Consider the following 21,884-nt stretch of genomic DNA (forward strand, 5'->3'; position numbering starts at 1 on the left):
GCTGTGATCCTTCCTGTTTCTGCATTTGCTTCAGTGAAGCCTTCTTAAATTGGCAGAATTTTAATGCAACAAAAATATGTACTGGCAAGGTCGGGATTTTGCTTAGCTTTTTTCCTCCCCTCCCTGGTGTTCCTTTAAACCTTACAAAAGAGCCTGTAGACAGGACTGTCAGGTAAAATTCACAGAACAAAAGAATGCAAATTGCCACCTATTACCTCTCAGGCACATTTCAAATAACCAAAAGAAGTCTAGATAAATGATAAGATTCAAGTCAATAGCTCATTTCTGCTATAACCACACAGTTCTGAAAGGAAATACACTGCAGTTAAACCAGTAGTGATTACTGGACAAGAAAAATATAGTTACCTTTTAACCACGGCACAGTAGCATTTACAAATCAAAAACATGTTATTAAACTCACAGACTGGCCACTCTCCATGTCTTCTCAGAATATTTCTCAAAAGCTAACATTTCTAACAGCACAGCACCTGAAAGTATGCATACCTCGCATTTTCTTTCCTGGCTGGAGCTTCCATAAATCCCATCTGCCCCTCTTGGAGGCTGAATAACTATCCTTTTAAGAAAAGTATAAGCTTTTGTAAAGTCACACGCTTAAAGCTGCCACTGAAGCAAGGTGCTTATAAGCACTTTGTGTTGGCCTAACCCACACTCTTTTGAAAATACCACCCTCGGGCAACTAAATCCTTGGCCTAATTTTCAAAATTGCTGAAGATTCAGCAGTTTCTAATCATTGCAGGGGAACTAATGGGGTGTTAGCAGTTTAAAAAACAGGCTACTTATTTGAGTCCGTTAGGACCAGAGGATGCCTAATTTTACACAGCCATTTTTAAACAAAGCAGCCTTAAGCTAGGCTTTTTGCCTAAACTTTGGCCAAGCAGCCTGCCCCTTACCATGAGAGGCTAAAAAAGGCTGACACATTTAAATATGGAGAGGGGGATGGGCAGTAATAAGAGCAAAGTTTACAAAATCTGCACGGGCAGTGGAAGAGGTGAATGCAGAACTGCTACTGCACAGAACTGCTGCTGCATGGCAGGTGCCAGGAAAAGGAGAACAGGGAAACCAAGTAGATCCAACATGAATTAGCTATGTGGAAATGACAAATATGTATCCATCTTACAAGAAGACATAAATTAGCGCTATAGCACTATTGCTTAGGCTCTATGCTGGACCGTAAAAAAGTTGTGTTATAAAAATTCTGCTTCCCAAAGGTCTTAACTAAAATCCTAGCCTCAGTATACCATACCCCCCCTAGCACAGCATTCATCAATGTAATTCCTGCTGTTTGGCTATCAGTAACTGGAGCCATGTGATAGTGCTCCTGACAGATGTGGTGCTGCTGTGCCCTGCTGTGCTGCCAGGGAACAGGTGAGCTTAGAGGGTCTCAAGGCACTGGAAAAGTCTTCCATAGCGAGCATGGTGCTGCAGTCCCACGAGAAGCCCCACCTCGAGCTTCACAAACAACTTCCTGTTGCCCTTGTACATTGTGTTGCTCTGTATGTATCACAACTGTTTCAGAACTGAAAATAACACACACAGGAAAGGACAGCCTGACACTAAGAAAGCAGCTCTCTTGTGAAAATATCAAGAATTTGGGGTTTGTAGAGAAAGAGGCAGCTCATATTTGTCACCACATTTCTGATGACTTACATGACCAGCTATGTCTGATGCTTGAAAATGCTGATATGTAAAATAAGATAGCACCTAAATGGCATTGGGCAACTAAAAGGGGGAAAACAATTATACATAAGGTCAAATTCTAGGGATTTCTACAACTTTTACACACATTTGCAATAGCTATTTTCATTCATAGAGAAAAAAAATGGAAACAATTATCAAGGCTGGATCTAAGTTTTTTAAATATCCCACAGGAAGGCATTTCATAATGTACTGAATCTATTTAGCAGTTTGAGAACACCAGTATCATCAGCCAGCTAATAATGAAGTCAAAACATTAGCCAGACAAAGAACAACACACAGACAAATTCTATCTCCTAAAAGACTGAGCTGTATTGGAACATATTTTCTACATAAACATTACTGGTGTAATCCAACAGATTTATAAGATGTATTCTTAAAAGCTTATTATCAAACAAACATTTTATGAAGGATGGTATGCTGTGCTTTATGGCAAGGTTCTGAGGTAAACTTTCATTTAAATGCAAACCATAAAATTGTCTAAGCATTATTTTGGCAACTTGATGTGTATGGAATTCATTCCTACTCCAATTTCATAATATCTTTAATAAATTCATGCAGACTGAAATTGTGCCTAGCAATTATTTAAGAAATATGACTCAAGAATCTAAATATAGCTTACAAATATTGCTAAAATACTTGTCAGCAAAATATTGAAGTCTTTTCACTTTTCTCATAATGTAGTTAGATTTCTCTTTTGGTTTTTTTTTAAGTGATGGAAAATAATTTTTCCCTTAATATCAGAGATTCAAACTCAAAGGACAGGTCCTGTCCTGGTTTAAATCAGACAGCTCTGAGTAAATCTATTTTGTTCAACTGATGATCTCCCTCAAAGAAAACAACTCTTGCTTTTTATGTCATCAAACCACAATTTCCATTGCACCTCTCGTTTATGGAAGATGAGTTACAGCAACAGCTTACATAATTTTGACTTATCAAGGTTTCACTAGCCTCTATTTCCTCCTCTTTTTCCCCTATGGTAATTGCCAGGATTGCTTTCTTCTTTGAAATGTCCTTCACATGCAAATTCTGGAGTTAGCCAGGCTGGGCACCTCTCCCCTCTCAACAACTAGGGAAAAAAATAAAAGCTACCTGCTATGATGACTCAGAAGACTTTCATGATGTTTCTAATTTTACCATTTCATGTTCAAGTAATGCTGATCATAGACTTTTCTTTCCTAATTACTGTTTTGGATGAACTTATGATTTTTTGAGCTGATAGAAGAACATCAAAAAAGTACAATAAGCAAGCAGGGCTGCTGAGAACATAACACAGGCTAGCAAAGGAAAGCCAAAAAATGAGATACTTAAAAAGGAAACTAAATGTATGCATCAATTAACAGTTTGTTCAGTGCAAGGTAGTTTAAATAAATCAGGATTTGAACAAAAATGTTTGTATTTGATGATGATGATGATTTCATTCCCCCATATATTACCTCTTCATGTCTTAGGAAGAATTAAATATTTGCCCACTGAAAAAAAACCCTGAAATACCTGGCTATTTTATAAGGCTGTAATAATAGCCAAAAAAAAAAAAAATCTAGTTAAAATTTGGGTCTCAGCAAGGCAATGCATGATAACAAAGATCTACACACTTAAATGAAGGTGTTTCCCTTCTAGCTCTAGCAGCACCAGATACAGAGGATAAATTCAAAAATTTGTATTTCCAAACAAAGAAATTAACATAGAGCAAATTTTATTAGAAATGCATTTTCATCTCAAAAACCTTTCTTCAAGTCTCTCTGCATGCCACAATCTTTATGTAAATATTTAAAAAACAAACCAAAAAAAACCAGAAACAAAATCAACATATATAAAACCCAAGCAGCCTCATACTACCACCTGGATGTACTTTTTAGTTAAAAAGTGGACTTGAGAAATCAAATTCTAAAAAACAATTCAGTTCACACAAAAAAAAAAAAAAAAAAAAAAAAAAGTTTCTGAAATTGGTTTCTGCCCAGCCATGTGCAGTTCACACTGTAGACTCTTGCACTTCATGCTCCCCATCATATCCACGTCTCTGTGTACAGGTAAGAGTTTAATTGAGTGAGTTACAATTACTGGCTTTTAACAAGACAACTCTATTTCCATGGTGCAAACTTTTGCTGAGACAGATTACTTCCCAATTACCAAGCACACTCTGCTTGCTCCTTTATCTCCACTGTTTGGGGCACTCCTTGCCTCCCAATTTCCAGATACTTTGCCCTTAATGATTTTTTTTTTAATCAAATAATTTAGCATTATGAAACTTTTGGATTTATGCCATGCAAGTCACAAATTAAAAATTATATATATGTATACATATACACATACGTAAATGCAGCAATCTTTAGAGTACACACGTAGGTTATTCAATTTATTTATGGTATACACTGTTAGGAGCAAGTCTTGTTACCACTATTAAATTACCAAAAGAGAGGGAAAGTATGAATCCAGCGGTCATATCTATCTTAATTTTCAGCAATCTTAAACAAGCTGTTCATTATGTAATTAATACAGAAATTCCTATGCAGACACTCACAGAATTTTGTTATCTCTATTCTATGTCCACTGTTATCTTGAGAATATTTTGATGTGTCGGTACTGTTGGTTGACATGCTTTGTTATAAGGAAAACTACTATTGCCTAGAGTAATTTTCTCCAAAAACTGAAGAGCAGTAAAACACTTCTTACCATTCAGCAGGTCTGATTAAAACAAGTATATGGCATTCAACTCCTCTTTAAGCATCATTTGCCTGCAAATTCTGAAAAATACTTTATATTTGCCTGGCTCATTCACTAACATTTTAGGCTGACTCAAAAGCCAGACTACATAACCAGGCACTGTATGATCATGCACAAAGTTTAGGTGGTCTTTTTTGCCCTATTTCAATAAGCCAAGTTTAATGTAGATAGCTGAATGGTGATGCCAATAAGAAAAGCTTTTTTTCCCTGCAATGCTGAGTTTAAGTTATTTCTAAGAGGCACTTAGTAATCATGAACTCCCATATACTGTAGTCCTACTGTTTTACCTTGACCCTGACTAAAGGGTTTTTTTTTCTCCCTACCTACTATCACTAGAAAGGATTTTCAAGAATTTCGTCTCCTCGCGTCAAAGTCTCCTTGCAGAGCTGACCTCTTAGCAAGCCTGGAAGCATCAGGAGAAAAAATGCAGAGCAGCTTCAGCAGAAGTCATACATCACTTACAAAGACCAGACAGACTCAAAATCACATTCGCATCAGTGATGCTGCAGTTACAATAAAAAAATCAAGTCCAGAACTTCTATCCCTCCTTCCTGGCATTTTTTCCTCCTGGTCATTCCTACTCAACTGTAAAAGCTGCACACTCCCAAAAGTGAAGCACACTTCTTTTGGGAGCTTTCCCAACATTTTGGTGTATCTCCCAGAGGAATATTTTGAGAGACCCTTTTTTAATGAGGATAGATCAAGAGACAGACAAATCACAAGGAAGCACTAAGCTACTGCAAAAACAGAGAAGGGAAGACAGGAGCACTGGGTGAGCTCCTGAGCTTCTGTGCCTCACAGCCATGAAGAGCAAAAGCAGCTACTGCTGCCCCTTTTCCTGACAGCACAGAAAGAGATATTTAAAGTCTTTAAACTCTACCCACATATGTAGTATCATCACAACTCGGGTGCATTCCCACATGCGTTGCATCTGCTGAAAGCACATTTCTCAAAACCAGTAAACCTGGATTTTTCTCTTGTCCACTTTATGAAAGCCCTAAATTTTGTGTGTCTCCATTTTCAACACTGTACTACACAATGCAGCAGTACTCCAGGATCAGGGAACATTCAGGAGTCAGACCACAGATTACACACCAGGAATTGGTATTCCCTGCTAGCACCTAGTTAGACCAAATGGTGTGAAATGTGCTATATAAGAGATAGGTATTATTACTATAATTTGTCTCTTCCGTGCCAGACAAAGCAGTCTGAATTGCAGCTTTCCTTGTTTACATAAAAACAAGGAAGTTGGCTTTCTATTTCCCTAATGCTATTTAGGGAATGCAAAAAGAATGCCCTCAAAGAAAGTATTTCAGAGTTTGCCACAATAAAGATACTTCAGGGTGGGAACCTATGAAAATACCTTTGAGGTGGGAACTGTCACTAAAGGGTATCCTGAATATGAAATATATTATTGTACCAATCCAATTATTAGTCTACTAAATATTAGCTATATATTAGTACTCAAGAAGACATTATTACATATTATTATACTTGTTATAAATACTGATTATATTTAATTTAAAATATTTATATTTGTATAAATTGCATATATTATTTTATTTTATGCAAAAACATTTCCAATTCAATACCCACATATGCATAATGTGATGAAAATTATTTCCTTAAGAATTGAGGTGATGGTTTATCAATATAATTCCTGTGCTTGTGTACTCTTCTCTGACTGCCTATCTTTCTTTTTAAAGGACACTATGCTAGATACATTATATAAAGAAATAGAGAAGATCTCGACTGGCTCTTTTTTGTTGTTGTTTTTATGGGGGTTTGTTGTTGTTTTTAAACATATAGCAAGTACACGGTAAGATAAAGGATACACTGTATTTTAATTGTACTTAGGGATACTTTGTAGTTAGTTGTACTTGTGTTTTCTTAAGCAGCTCAAACACTGCAAATCCTAAAGAAGTAGGAAAATATTATCTTTTCCCATGTGAAGAGAGAAATCAAGATTAAGTGACTTTTCCAAGGCCAGTGACAGACAGGAGGACAGAAAGAAGCAGAATCAGCCTTTCAAACATTTGATCTTTTACTAGAGAGAGGTCTCCTCAGCTGAAACAAGTCTATTTTGGAGACAGTTACAAAAAAAATAGCTTCAGTTGAAAATCAGAGGCCTTTTCTATTTGGCTTTCTGAGTTAGTTGGAATGGGTAAGTAATGGAGAGACTCATTAACTCCTGCGCTTTTCACCACTGCTTTCAAAGCAATCACAGAATTAGCTGAAAATTGTTCTCTGGCCTGTCCGTGTTTTCTATTGAACGAGTCTCATGATAGAAGAGCCAAGATCTGTGACCTAAACTTGGCTCCAATAATGCAGAGAGCAGCCTCTCCTCTGTGGTGAACTGAGCCTTGAACAATTTCATTAAAAGGAATCATTGGAAAAGATGAAATCGATGCTCTCATAACACAATAGCCTAAATCGTTAATACAGATCCTCATTTAAAGCAGGCAAAAATGTAAATTTTCCCTATCTTCTTTCACAGAACAACACGTGCCAGGTTTTCATGGCAGGCATAAACTCACCTGCAGTACTGATGGCCAAGTCCAACATTTATTAATTCCAAGGCATAAAAAATAACAAAGGTGACAACTCCATTTTGTAACATGGAGCTGGTCAGACTTAAGCACACTGCAGCAATAGGTGATCTAGCATGTAAATGAGATAGATAGATGCAATGAAATCAGCATGTTTGTCACCAAATGAGCCTATTGGTGTCAAGCAATTTCAGTCCATGCAAAAAGATCCCAAGCACAGGTCACGGTAAAGCATTCAATTCAATACCAAGAACCTTATCATATTTTTTCACGTGAAGAAAGATTGTATAGTCAAGCAGTCTGACAACTTTGCCTATGAAGGACAATTTCTCCAAAACAAATGCCAAAAGCTTATTAAGTTACCAATACATTGCTAAGCTATAGTGACTTAATGCCACCAGGCCAAAATATTTTCTGATGATTTTTAAAGGGCAGTGCTGGGAAGCTTGCAAATCACACATTCACATTTTAAGGAAAGGTGCAATTACTGAACATTTACCTTGTATTTAATTAGAATGAAACATCAATAAGGCTCATTTAGCATCTCTCTAATATGTCAGCAACTTTTTTTAAAGGGAGTAGCAAACATTCATTTTTGATTTATAGTTATAAAGCTTTGCATTTGCTGGGTTGCTATTAGATGACTGAATGACAAATGGTGCAGCTTTGTCAATTCCAATGCAAAGATAACACTGCTGTGGTTCTTGCACACAACTCAAATCAAAGACTAATTTAAAATCAGTATAATTTCCTCTAAAATAACAACAATGGTTAGGGTAATCATATGCAATTATGACAAAGGAATGCATCTGTTTTTCTGACCTAGCTGTCACTGTTTTGACTGCTTCCTAATGCATTCAAAATTACAAATAGTTGACGTGTCTTTTCCAAAATTAAAAAAAAAAAAAAAATAGATAACCAGGCAATAACACAAGAATACCTTTGCTGAAGACATCACAAGCAACACAACTGATTCTCCTTTGCCAGTCTGGTTTCAGCATAAGCTGTTCCTTATGCTACATACCTCAAACCCCCTTTCAGCTGGTGGCACAGTGAGAAACCAGACACAAGGTGTAAGAATAGGTTTCCTTCTAGCTCCACAGTATTTTGCTGTTTCAAACATTCTCGGAGTCACAAACTCCAGATATAGATTTAAGATTCCATGAAGATCTGCTTATCAAGGAACAAGGCAAAGACTCCATCTTCCCTGGACCAACTTCTTCAGGATTAAACTATAAAAATCACTTGCAGCTTTCTTCCCAGAGACTAGAAATTGATTAAAGGAATAACAGAATATAAACAGAGGAAGAAACAACACATTGGAGCCTTAGAATGCTTACCCAAGCCAAATTTGCTCCCAGACTGGAGTACCTGGCACCCAAGTACTCATGTACTTATGTATAAACTTGCCATGTAATGCTGTGGCAGATGGGGTGCACAAATACTCAGAGAAAAGACCATGGCCAAAGAAAGCTCACAGCATGCTTGATTAACAACCTGCTTAAAAAAAAAACAAAACAAAACAAAACAAACAAACAAACAAAAAAAAAAAAAAAAAAAAAAAAAAAAAAAAAAAAAAAAACACCAAAGCCCTTATGACAAATCCCAGAACGGGAGATATCCCATGAAAGCCAACAGGACAATTTCTATGCCTTTATACCACAGTACCAGCTGCAGGTGCTGGTTGCCACTGACAAGACTCTTCTGGACCAGGCTGCAATGACATTCTTTGGAAATAATAATCTTTATGCCTGGAGTAGGCACTTAAGCACAAAATCACTACAGAAAAACCTTACTTTCAATTTACTTATAGTTCAATGCTCATGCACCTAAAGAAAACAACTTAAGAGAAACTTGTCCTTCTAATTCTGTATTAAGCAGCAGCCTACCAGATAGGAATATATATCTGTTACAGGAAAATTCAAATATTTAATGTCTTATGTGATAAATATCTAATATTTACTCAAGCTTATAATGAATGCTTGTCTAGGAGGAGGACATGAAACTGCACTACAACTATGTCATTACTTAATTAAATTTTCCCTTTTCAAAAAATTCTAATTTGCCAGCCAGCTTGCTAATGATTTCATGACCATGCTACGTAAACATTGTTTCCCTGATTCTCTTTAGATGTTTTCAAGCAGATATTGAAAGGTCATTACATTTGTCAGTGGCCTCTCTGCTGTAACTCATGGGAACTCATGACAAATATCTGCCATAGAGGGCTTAGAAATCAGAGGAAATGGTCAGACACGTTCAGAAGGTATCCTGCACATGTCAGGGCTTTGAAATAAAGCAGAACTAAGCAGAATTAAGGCTTTCTGATTATTGCCTGCTCCTTATAGGTCATCTGTACACAGTCACGACACTTAAATAGGAACATCTTAAAAAAAAATGACTGCAAGAGACAAAAAGGACCATTCTCTGATGGAAGCTCTAGAATGCATCTCATGAATTTTGAGTTCAAATTCAGGATTCTGCCAGGCTGACTGTGGGATTTAAGATATTTCACCCTCTTTGCCTGTAATTTCCAAAGGGGATTATTTGTGTGACTTACATGAAGCCTTCACCTACAAAAGGAGTGGAGTTTAAGAGCACATGCATCCCTGAGCACATTCTACAATTAAAACCAAAAATCAGTAAGTTTTGAACAGATTGCAAATATTCTTATGCTACAAGGAAAGGAACAATCTGTGAGAGCATGTGTGTGGTAACACTGACCCCAGCTGCCCTCAGAAGTGGGTGCCAGGTCTCCATATACTTACAGAGGAATTAAAAGCTCTTCTGCCAGGTTACTTTCAGGCAAGCATTAGACATCCTTCTGCCTAAGCATATATCATAACTTCTTTGCACTTACACTGGCAGGTCAAATTCGTGTTTTACAATCAAGGCACACACATATACAAAAAATAAAAAACAAAGAAGAAGCTGGAATTACATTTTCTGATGGAACTGATATAACAGACTAAAAGGGGAATGAAGCCTCAGAAAGAAACTCAAGCAAAACCATACTTAAATGTGTTTTTAATTTATAACAATGCTAGAATCCAGGACAATTATGAACTTGGTTGGTTCTCAGTTCATGCAGACTCTTTTCTCCCCAGAGTAATTGCACAGTATTTCTTGCCCTCCCAATTAGCACGGACTCCCAGCCCTCACTGCAGATGAAGTTAATGTGAGGAATGGAAGTGCAGCTCTGCCCATCTTTCTGCAGGTAGCAATTTTGTTACATCAGCCTAATACACACCTGTCTCTGAGCAAACTGCTCTGTGTCACAGGCCATCTTGCAACCATCAGATGACAACTTTTCAGCACTGCTGATCTGAACTGCATTCAGGTAACGACAACATTGACAGTCCTTCTGATTTTCTCATATTTGATGTTTTATTTAAAACCCCAGCTGCTCCAAACAAATGATCCTCTAGGAATGTCAGCTTTCATTTCCCAAAGCATACTTTCAGCCCTCATGTTGTACAAAAAAGCCTGGAAACAGGAACCAAATGTACCTTGATGTCTCAAAAATTCAAAGCAAAATGAAATATATAAGTACAATGTGTACTTACATATCATCATTTTCAGGTATCAGATTCCTTTCCACTAAGATTAGGATTTTTTTTTCCTGAAAACCAATGTGACTAGCTAGAAAATTTACCTTGAATTTCAATGAAAATTTTGCTTACAATAAGAACCATTTAAAAGGCACAGGTGTACTAAACAAGTTTGAACAAAGAGTAGTTTGAGCTTTTTTCTTCTCTTTCTCTTCCCACCCTTTCCCTTGGTCTTGCTGGCTGCTCATTAATCCCAAGGGATGGAGGATTTCATATTGACTCTGGCTTAGCATTTATGAGGTGCCTGAATACTTCAGTGTAAAGTAGATTTATCTGGAGTTTTTTACTTGAACCTGTACAGGGACTCAAGGATGGACTGACTGGCTGGAAGGAATGCCCTGAGGATTTTAACAAAATCTTTAAGGCAAGAAAATACTTTAAGTTATCAGAGAAAGAATGGGGGCACCCCATTGCTTAGCCAAAACAAGGACCACAAGGAGTTAATTTCTGACTGACTTGTACTCTTTCCTCGTATTTCACTCAAATGCAAAAGAATGACTTTATAATGTCAAGATTCAACTTCGAAAAACACCACTGTCGCAGCATTATGCATTTTAAATACTGGTTAATAATATACATTCATGCATAAACCAATGCTATAATTGAAGATTCCTTAGAACAATGAAAGGCTAAACAAATCCTAAATTTACAAGGCTCTGTGGTGCTATTTAAGGACATTCGTGTGTTACTGTAGAATTCCCAACCCAACTCTCACACTCACTTGCAGGGAGGACCCAGCTAATCCTACACAGCAGGGGGGTTTAGTAACTCTTCTGCAATTAGCCTGAGGGCTGCTATGAAAAAATGCAAATCTACCTCCACCTACCTCCATCCCATTTACTGTGGGTTGTAACAGGCTCAGACTCCCTAAGGGTTAGAGAGCCTTCATCCTTCCAGAAGAGAACCCAGAAAGATGAGAAGAACTTCTAGCTGGACTGGATGCGGGGGGAAAGTCAGTCACCAGTTATCTGTGTGCTGGCTGAACAGCATCGTCGCTCTTGTTCTGACAGCTCCCATCCAGCTGCCATTTGGTGCTGCATGACAAGCAACCTGCACACAGATGGACTTTGCTCAAGTCTTTGGTGACAGAGCAGCCAGGAAGGAAAACCTCCCCAAGAGAAACTGGAGCTTCAGTTCAGCATTCAGTGTATTCGTCATAATGGGATTTTAAGAAGCAGCTCAAAGAATAGAAGAGTTTGTCAGGAAAGAGAGAAATCACCACATGCAACGCAACTTCAACTCAGAAATACCAGTCATGGACGCTTTTGGCTTTGTTCTCCTCCCCTACACCCTGGTGCAGTCCTAGTGACACACCTAAATTCAAAGGGATTTTACAAGAGAGGATACAGTATGTAAAAGAAAAATCAAATCTGATGGGACATACCTGATAAATGTGTAAAAGGAGCAATTATAGGAAAGTAACAGATATCATGGCACTTCACATTTTCAATCAAAAGGTGTCAAAGAAAAATAGAGGCTTCCAGTCTCTCTACCTTTTTGGTTTTTATTGCCCACAACTACAAAACAAATTTAAATTTGGAGGACTAAGGCTCCTACCCCTTCCAGTGGGTTGCTACATGTACATTTTCCATGCCTATTTCCCTGCAAATCTAAAGAATTTCAGAATTAGTTTAAGAATGCTGATTTTGGTGCTGTCTGACTTTTCAAGACTCACAAATGGAAAAGCAAATGCCATACTGAATTAGTTTCTCATTCAAGTTCTATAATCCTGCAAACAGGATTTGCACACTCATCATCCACATGCTATCTTGAAACTTTTCCCCAAACTGACGACAGTAGCAAATTTGACATTCCTATCCAATAAAACTGCCTTTATATTAAGGCTGAGAACAGAATTCCCTGCATATAGTTGTATAGTTTCACATTAAAAAAAAAAAAACACCACAAAACAAACTAATAAAATATCCTCATCAGAAGACATACAAATTGATTGATATTTGGAAGAAGATACGATGATTTTTTTCTAGAGCTCTTAATATTTCAGTCAACTGTGTTGTAGACCCATCACAAGTCAGATGGTTGTAACATCAATTAGACAAATTCAGAGATTACAAGATACTACAGAAGTCTTCATTTAGCCATGGTAAAACTTCATTATAACTTCAGTTATACATGTGTCCACAGCATTTCTGAATAGCACCAACCTGCATTTTAAGGAGGCTCTTGCCATGTGCTCTCAAAGCATCAACGCTTTAAGACATCACTGATGGTTAGAAATAAAAGTATCAGTGATGAAGTATCAGTGAAAGTGAAGAGTTAAAGGAAGAGCCCTACTTGAGTGTAAGGAAAATCTTTTCCCACTGTTGTAGAGATACAAAAGGAGTAATTGAAGATAATAAGAGGAGAAGCTTTATGGGAGAGAAAAGTACCACGCCGCAACATCAATTCTCATGGAGTATTCACTCCAAACAAAATCTCTCCAAACTACTGTTTGACAGGGCTAGAGAGGAGGATGACTAGTCATCTTTAAAATCTTTGATAATATTTCCCTTAAATTTTATTAAAAACACATGGCTATTTCTTTCATTCAGCAGCCAAATTTGAGTTAGTTTTTAAATACTAGCTCCATTCTCTCTTTAGCTCCCCTTTACAAGGACAGCAGAACAGTTCCTACAAGAAGATTAAAGCCAGATGCTGACAACTGGACCATGAACCAATATATTTCTTAAATCCTCCAACCTCTTTCATATCTCTGGCCAACTGTACCAACACTCCTATTTCTCAGGGTATCATTTCTGATCAGGTACTGGCCAGTGTGAGGAGGAGCAGTCAGGCACCTCCAATTTTGAAAATCTAGCTCTTCATTAAAGACAGTATATTACATGGAGTCAGCAATATACTTTCTGAATTGAGAAACATTTTTATTGAGCCATTCCAAACCTAGGCACTTGATGGCAAAGTCATCCTTCTCTCACTTGCCTTGAAAAAGGATCTATCAGCAAAAAGACAGAACAAAGTACTTGACATGAATAGCCACACTCCTTTGTTTTCAGACCACAACTTCCCTATTACCAAGGAAAGACATGAAGGAAAAACAAGGTACTGTCAAGGAAAGAACTTACAAAATGCATAAAAAGAACCTCTACTAACACGCTTGGTGATCCTGCCCTTTGACCAGATGAGCTTAATCATGCCTAATATGGAGCTGGGAGCTTTCACAGAAGCAAAGCTTCAAGGATACAGCAGTGATGGAGAGAAACACTCCTGCTTTTTACAGGCCTGAAGGATCCTGCTTGGGGACAGGGTGTCTGGAATCGACACCACGCCCCACAGCCACAGGAAAGGTGCAAACATATTCGCTCCAGGTACCGCCACTGACGCTCACAACTTCTCCTCCCCTGTTCTCTCTAATTATCAGAAATAGAACCCAACCCCCTGATGAGTGATTTTGCCAGAAGGTATCCCTGAACATTTTCCTCAGTCAAATACCATGAATCATGTGAATAGAATAGGAATGGAAGAAACCTGACTCTATAGAAACGCCTTCAAATAGCCTACGGACTTGAGCTGAGATTTATGGGTCTGATCTAAATCCTTTTGAGGGCAGTGTAAAGACTGCAACAGGGTAAGGCAGGAATTCTTTTCCTGCTGTGAGAAAGCACAGAAGACATGCCATACTCTGTTAATTATTTTATTTCTACAAGGAATTCTCAGGAAAGGAAAACCTGGACCTAAAACATGAGAAACAATTTATATAACTGAACATCAAAGCTTACTTTAGCAAATCAATAGAATTTTATCTTTTTTTCGCAATAAAAATAATTACTGTCTGCCTAAATTACAAGCACTTTGATATTATATACTTATTAATCAAATGAGCACATTCAATAAGAAACTTTTGACCAAATCACACTGATAGGCAGTTAAGAATGATACCAACAACTGTCTAATAAGAACCATGGAATAATCCCATTTGATTATTTCTTACATATGTGAAGTCATGTTGTCTTATTTTGCTGTATTCAATGTATTTGTGCATTTATAACACACTTAGGAAAAAGTACATAAAAGTTCTTAGCTGTTATTCACTAGAGTTTCCACCTACTATTTGATATGCATACAACAAAACCCAAACAGAATTGAAATGTGGTATGTGCAGTTGTTTTCTTAATGAAGACTGGATTCTACTGGAAGCTGTCTATATTGCAGTATTGAGGTTTTAGGGCCACTATCATTTTATTTCTTTTACTTTTATAAATGCAGAATATGTAATGCTTCATTAGGACTGATGCAACTAAAGTGAGTTCTTACAGTGAACTGTAATTCTTCTTTATTATATTTATTCAAATACTGCTTGCAAATAGTACTCTGACTGCACAACTATTTATTTCAGGTTTGCTTTCAGAAAGCCAAATAGGAAAAACATTGTTTCCATCATAAAACTTTTTTTTGTTAGCTTTGTTCTATATTCTGAGGAAATTGTTATAAAAGCAGAGATTTCACATGGAAGACATACAGATTTCCATTACTACATTCGTGTTTACTAATAGAAGAAGATGCATGTATTAAACTAAAAACTGAACATTTGTTCCTGGTTCTATTCTTTGCAAGGAAGACCAGAACTTGCTGAGGCTACTTGTGTGGCATCCCACTCCACAGGCAGCCTTACAGAAACTGCTGGGTTTCTATGTTTGGCTGAAATGCAATTTACCACCCAAACCGAGCACACAGGCCCTTAGCAAATGCCTGGATGGATATTTGTAACCACCATTTGTAACCACCGTGCCTTTGCTCAAAAAGGAATCAAGACTTTTCCTAACTGTTCCACCCATTCTGCCGAGCAGCATGAAATTCCTGCCCAAACATCTCCTCTTGTGCAAGTCTGAACGCTGCTCCCAGTGCCAGCATCACACCCCAGTACCAGCATCACCATCAGCAATATCAGCCTAGTGAACCCTTGTACCCACCTGTTCCTGATACCTGCACTGTGAAATATCTCCTTAGGAAGAAAATATTTTATTTAGGGCTCAGCAAATTTCTGCTTTGGTTTTGCAAGGGTTGTAGTACTTGCAGAAATGCACGCACAGCTGCATATTTTAGGAGTTTTAATATTCATGATATACTATGTTGGAACTAAAATCAGACAGCCAATCTCTACTGAGGCTCAAATATGAGTTGATCACTATAGTCTAAGGATCTCACAGGGAAAAGAAGAAAACAAAAACCCCCACAGTCCAGCCTTGTATCTTTTCATAAGGATCACAGCCAATTGGTGAGGGAAAGGAAAATTGTTTAGGGGATAGCTAATGATATGAAGGTTTTCCTCACCAGCATGATGAGATGTTTGTAACAAGATGCCAGGTCAGTGATGACTCATCATTTTTTAGCAAGCCTACAAACATTGCCTTCTGAGCCTCCAGCTGTTGTCACTCTCGTGACAATTCTTACCCATCATAATGAGATTCAACCATGCTGGGGACAGGAACACAAGCTTTCTCACACTGTTCAGCTGTGCCTATTGATATAGATTCTTTGCACCAAAGAAAGGATAAAGATTTCTGATCAGTTCAGGCTCAGCTAAAATTGGAATACTACTCTCGCATAGCAAGAGGTAGTCGTGCTTGTGTGCTACTCTGCTTATGCAACAGCATCACACACTTGAGAGGAAAACTGAGGTTCATACCAGGCACTTCTTCAGTATCAGGCAATCTCTCAAATGCAACTAAACCTTTCAGTAGTGCATTGAGCTCACTCTTCTCACGCAAACATAGTGCACCAAATACTACCGCTTTCTGAGCAGCAAAAGCAGACATTGAAAATAACCATTTCTAAATAACACAAAGCATTCTATTATTACACTGGATCCCTTCAGAGAAACACTAATGCAAAAAATCACTTCTACATGTAAGAAAACCTATAATCAGAACTAGTGCATAGACTTGCTTACATAGTGAGAAATAACATGGATAAGAGGAAATCTGATACTTTATAACTACATTGTGGTAATGAAGAGGTTAAAGGCATGTCATAGACTGCAAACACAGTTTTCATCTCTACAAATGGATAACCTGACAAGCAATGCATATGTGTGTGCCTGTCTGTGTCTGCACATGCAAATGAGCAAAATATTCAGCATCTTTTATGTAACAAGAATTAAAGGTTGCTAATTATTTGCTTACTAAAAATTTAGACATAATACTTTATCTCTTGGTCATTTCCTATACACATAAATACACACTGGTTCCCAAGTACATGCTAGAGAAAAAGCTAATAAGCAACTTCTAAAACTATTATAATATATATTCTAAAGATATGAACTGCAGAGCATGCACCCAGTAACAGCAACCAAGTCACTTTCCGACTCCCTTCTCCCTGATCTGTTTATTTGTTTATTAGCAAAGTTGTGCTTGTGAATCATCTTGTTCAAAGAAAGGATTTTAAAGTAAATACAGACACATTTCATCCTATCAATCATGATCCTAGGAATCAAAGATCCTTTGTAAAAAGAACTTCCACCTTTTCCTCCCAGATGCATTCCTTAGAATATAAATACAGAGAATGAGGGAAGTTGTATAAGGTTTTCTATCAATACCCACCAATGTGCAGACCTGGGGACACACACTTAAAGGACTGGTGACAAAGAAGCACAATGGGTGAATTTCTATATCACTAACCCTCAGGCCATTTGGCCTGTGTCACTCCAGGCAAAGTGACTTCCCTGCCTTGAAATCCTGAAAGTTTCTTAGGACTGAATTCTGAAGTTCATCAGAAGAAAGAAAATCTCTTACATTTACTTTGGAAAAACATGTGCATCCGTTGAGAAGACTACTGCTCTGATTTCAGAGTACAATACTAGGCTTCAAAATTGTCTGATTAGAAACAGGGCCTCTAAAATGTCTATTTTGTTGGAAAAAGTAGTATAATGTTTATTTTTGCAGGTATTTGGCCTGGAGAGAAATATATGAAGCAGACTGAAGTTTCCAAATCATTTTCAATTACTCTGCTGGGCTAAGGAAGAACAGATCCTTCTTGCTTGGACAGCATTCTCCATAAAAACACACGCCCTCCTGAAGGAATCCATTTAACATGGTCTTTAAACAATACATTTTGTCTAAGCCATTACTGTATGTCTACTTTTCTGCATCTGTGAGAGTAATAATGATTTCATTCAAGTATCCATTTCCTCATCTGGTCCCAGACTGCATTGCAGACCAGCTCTGCAAGCTCAGTATGCCACATCCAGGGATACATTATCCAGATAGGAACTTCAGCTCAAAACCAGTACCAACAACAAAATGTTGTTCTCCAGAGTCTGAAAAAAAATAAATCAAGAGACACAGCCCAGTTTCATGAATCATGCTGCACCAAATGAAGATAGTTCAAGGTACAGTGCTTGTCTTTCAAGATGTCTTTCAAAGTGGTCAACTACCAAACTGTCTTAGAGTAAAAATAAGGGAAAATAGAAAGAAAGGGAAAAAAAGATGGTATAGGGGTAAAGTCTGCAGTCTATTGAATTTTCTCTCTATTAGACTGAGAGATATAATAAGCTCTGTACCATCCAAGAAAGGTTTACTCAGTAAATCAGCATCAGTTTGAGTAAGTTAACTGCTCATAGAAAAAGCATTGCTCCAAGATTTTAGTGAATCACCAAGTTCAGCTGGATGGATGTTTTCCTTTTTCATTTTGGACATAAATAAGCACCTCTCCTCTCAGCATCTGAAACGAGGATTAAACTGACCACAGAGTCATATTCTGCATTCAGTCAAGACAGCAGAGAAAGAATAAAAGATTATGATCGTCATAACCAAGGTACCTTCTAATGTGAAACAGGGAAGAGATAACAGGAATTAATCAATATCCTTTTCATTCACAGATGATCTTTTGTGGAAGAAGAGCTTTCCCAGAGGGTTCAAAAAGGATGTATTGTTTTGATTTATCAGCAACAGCTCTATTTTTTCATAGCGATTTTCATCTTCAGTTAACATTCATCTTAGCTGAAATTCATTCTTGACAGCATTTATCCCCTTGTGTTTGTGATTACAGCAAATCCAGGGTAATCCAGGAACTAAATTATCATGTACGTTTCCCTCTGCTCTGCCTCTGGACAGAACTCAGATCAGGTAGAAGAAAAATTCTGAGAAGTAAAAATGAATATGCTTCTACTTCACAGACAGGTTGGCTTTATCTGGGAAAGCATTTGAACAGTAGCAACCAAAGGCTGAAAACAAAGTCTGTCATTCATATTCAAACTAAAGAGAGAATATGAAGATGCACCTATTTTTGGAATCAACCTAGATACCAGATGTCAGATACACCAGACAGAGCTTTGCTCAATTTCTTCCTTAATCACTTGAAGTAAGAGGAGGATGTCAAATAGGTTGCACTGTTCCAACCTCAGGAAGCTGAAAAAACCAACTTCGTTCATGTCTGTGCAAGTCCATTGATAACAACAGGAAAGCACATTTGCACTTCTGATTCTTGTTTATTTCCAGAGTACAGCCTTGCTGGACAAAAATGTCATTATGATAAATGTAGCTAGTACCCCCAAAATTTTAAAAACAAAACAGGCAGCAAAGTTAGGGAAAAAAAAATAAAAAAGCTCAACTCCATAGAAAACTAGAAGACTTCTTACACATCTTCATTGACTTCCACTGAAAAGAGAATTTGTAGCCTCTTTCTCCCTAAGAATAATGTATGGTTTGACCCAAAGCTTCACTTTTCAGAACAGAAAATCTCATACTACATGCAGAACCTGCCAAGCTCCATAGTGAAGAGTTCAGAAGAGAGTGAAAAGGAGGGCAAGGACACTTGCTTTCATCTTTGACATAATTCAGGTCCCATTCCTAGAGACCTGTAAGAGCAAAAAGTCCAAGAAGCAGCAGCATTAGGATTAGTCTCCTTATGAGACAAAAGCTGTCCTGTGATATAACTAAAATGAGACACAGACAGAGTACTGCTAGTCCAAAACTTAAGTGTCTCTAATAATAATTCAGAAGCACAAAGGCTGTTTTGAGCCAGACAGAAGCTAAGTACAGAGCATTCATGATTACTGCTGTATAAAGTTCCCCCTTACCTAAACTGATCAGGCTGAAGCATCATTTTAAGCAGAGGACCTTGACAGGATTTAGGAAGAAACACATGGCGCACAGAATGCTAGTTATTCATTATAAGTAAGCTTATGAATAGCATATTAGCTTATATATTTCAACCGATATACTGTGGGTTTTATTCCCAAATCTGTGGTAGCACTACAGCACTAGCCATGTCAAGACAAATGCACACTAGCACTGTGTAGAAACAGCAGCACTAATGAAGTCGATATCTTTGGAAAGAAAGTCACTGATGGTAGGAAAGTTACTGAGCATTAAAAGAATAGCCTATATAAAACTAAATTGGTTCCCCATCTTATTTCAGTTGGGGGAAAAAAAGTCAAAAGCTGGATTCATTTTTCACTGGATCATTATAATGGTCTTCTGGATATTGTCTGCAGTGATTTTCATTCCAGGAAATAATATAAATCTAGTATTACAGCTGAACTCAAGAATCACATGCACTTTAAAACCACAAGTTTAATTGGGTTCTGGGATCAAAAAGTTATATCCAGGTTGCATTTGCCATTCTTTCAGCCTCCAATTGTCCTTTCCAAATCAGAATTGCTAATAGAAACTTTTATAAGTCTGTAATAGTGAAAATTCTCACACAGAGATAATGGCCTGGATTGTGCCTGGCTCTGTGAAGGTGTGCAAAGGGGAAAAGATCACAAAGAGCCTACAACACACAATATATTTTCTGCAGGGCAAGCCAGGATTCCCATCTTCCAATTTATGGAGCAGAGGCCAGTGCTAGACTCTCAAAAGCACTCAAGGAGGGTTCTGCCTGCAGCAGTTGACTTGGCTTGCACAAGAAAAGAAGGACAGACATGGTGCACCTTCTAAAACGAGCAATAACAGCCAGGCTTTTAGAGAAGAGCTGCAAATTTTCCTTCTGCTCAAGCCATAATGCTCTTAAGGTATATCAAATGGTACTAATCTCACCCCTACTTTAAAGAACCCTGAAAATTCTTATCTTTGAGTTCTGGCCAAGCCAGAGATGCTCATGTAGGTTTTAAAGAGAAAGCAGATTAAAACTCAGTCCTTATTATGTACTGCTCCTGGAGAACCACTTCTCAGCTCTGATTGCACCCCACAGAGCCCAAAACCACATCTCTTTCTGCACCAGGAGGATGATAAGCTAAGCCTAGCTGTTCTCAGAGAGGATGCTAGAATGTGGTATTGGACTTGCAGGAGCTGGCTGACGGTAATAGTTTTAGAAGAAACACATGTTACAGTGACAGTATGTTACAAACCAGGACACAGTAGCAAGTTTAAGCTCTGGGTAATATTAGTGACACTTTAGAGTACTGATAAAATCATAATGCCAAACTGTAGCTAGAAGACCAACAGTTTACGTAATAAATGTTCTTTCTCTACTCTAGAATAGGCACTTAAATTGTATTCCCTCAAAAAAAAAAATGGAGTAAAATATCTGTCTTTGCTATCAAAAACAGTCACCAGTCTTTCAAAAAGACTAGGAAGTTAAATCATCAAGGGAGTTTGCTGGAGTTTGTTTTGGGAGTTTTATTTTTGCAATTCAAATTATCTAACACAGTAAAATTTAATTTTATATAAGTTGCATATTATTTGCAAACATCATTTTAAAATAATTGCTGACATTAAATAAAATCACTTGAAAAGGAAAGGAATGAACACAAAGTAACAAAAATTTTAAAAAAATTAAAAATAAAAAAGAAAGAAAGAAAGAAATCCTGCCACTAAGGTATCCTAACATCAATAAGTTACTCAGATGGAGCTTAAAGTTTTGCATCAATCTCCGCAAAAATATGGGAAAGAACACAATTTACCTTGTTTGTGGAACAATACCTCAATATTTTTCCTTTCTGTTAACATGTACTGATAAATATGAGCCCAGAACAAATCCATCAGCTGCAGGGAGTGACTGTACTTTCATAATCCTTTACTACCAAAGAATGTTTTATATTCTGCTGAGAAAGTGCACGCCTTTATAAACATGTGAATCAAAGGCCCTCTATTCTTTAACAAAACATGTCTCAAATTAAAACATTAAATCTTTCCTTAATCAAAGGAGCAGCAGAGGTTGAATAGCAAAATTATTCTGCTCAGATATTCAGATTTATCATTATTATTATTATTATTACTAGAGTAGTGAGTAGCCACAAAAAAAGACTGAGACCTCCTTTGGTCAAAGCATCATGGAGAACATGGGGGCCCCACTGGCACAATAAGAAGTTGGTGAGGTAGGTAGGACA

General features: G+C 37.5%; 1 protein-coding gene across 12 annotated transcripts in view; it reads right to left on the bottom strand.

Annotated features, from left to right (window-relative positions):
- The window catches only part of RBMS3 (RNA binding motif single stranded interacting protein 3), a 703,155-nt gene that overhangs the window by 395,779 nt on the left and 285,492 nt on the right, over positions 1–21,884 (bottom strand). The gene's annotated exons all lie outside the window — the stretch shown is intronic.

This window comes from Lonchura striata, chromosome 1, assembly GCF_046129695.1.
Source record: "Lonchura striata isolate bLonStr1 chromosome 1, bLonStr1.mat, whole genome shotgun sequence".
Classification (NCBI taxonomy): Eukaryota; Metazoa; Chordata; class Aves; order Passeriformes; family Estrildidae; genus Lonchura; species Lonchura striata.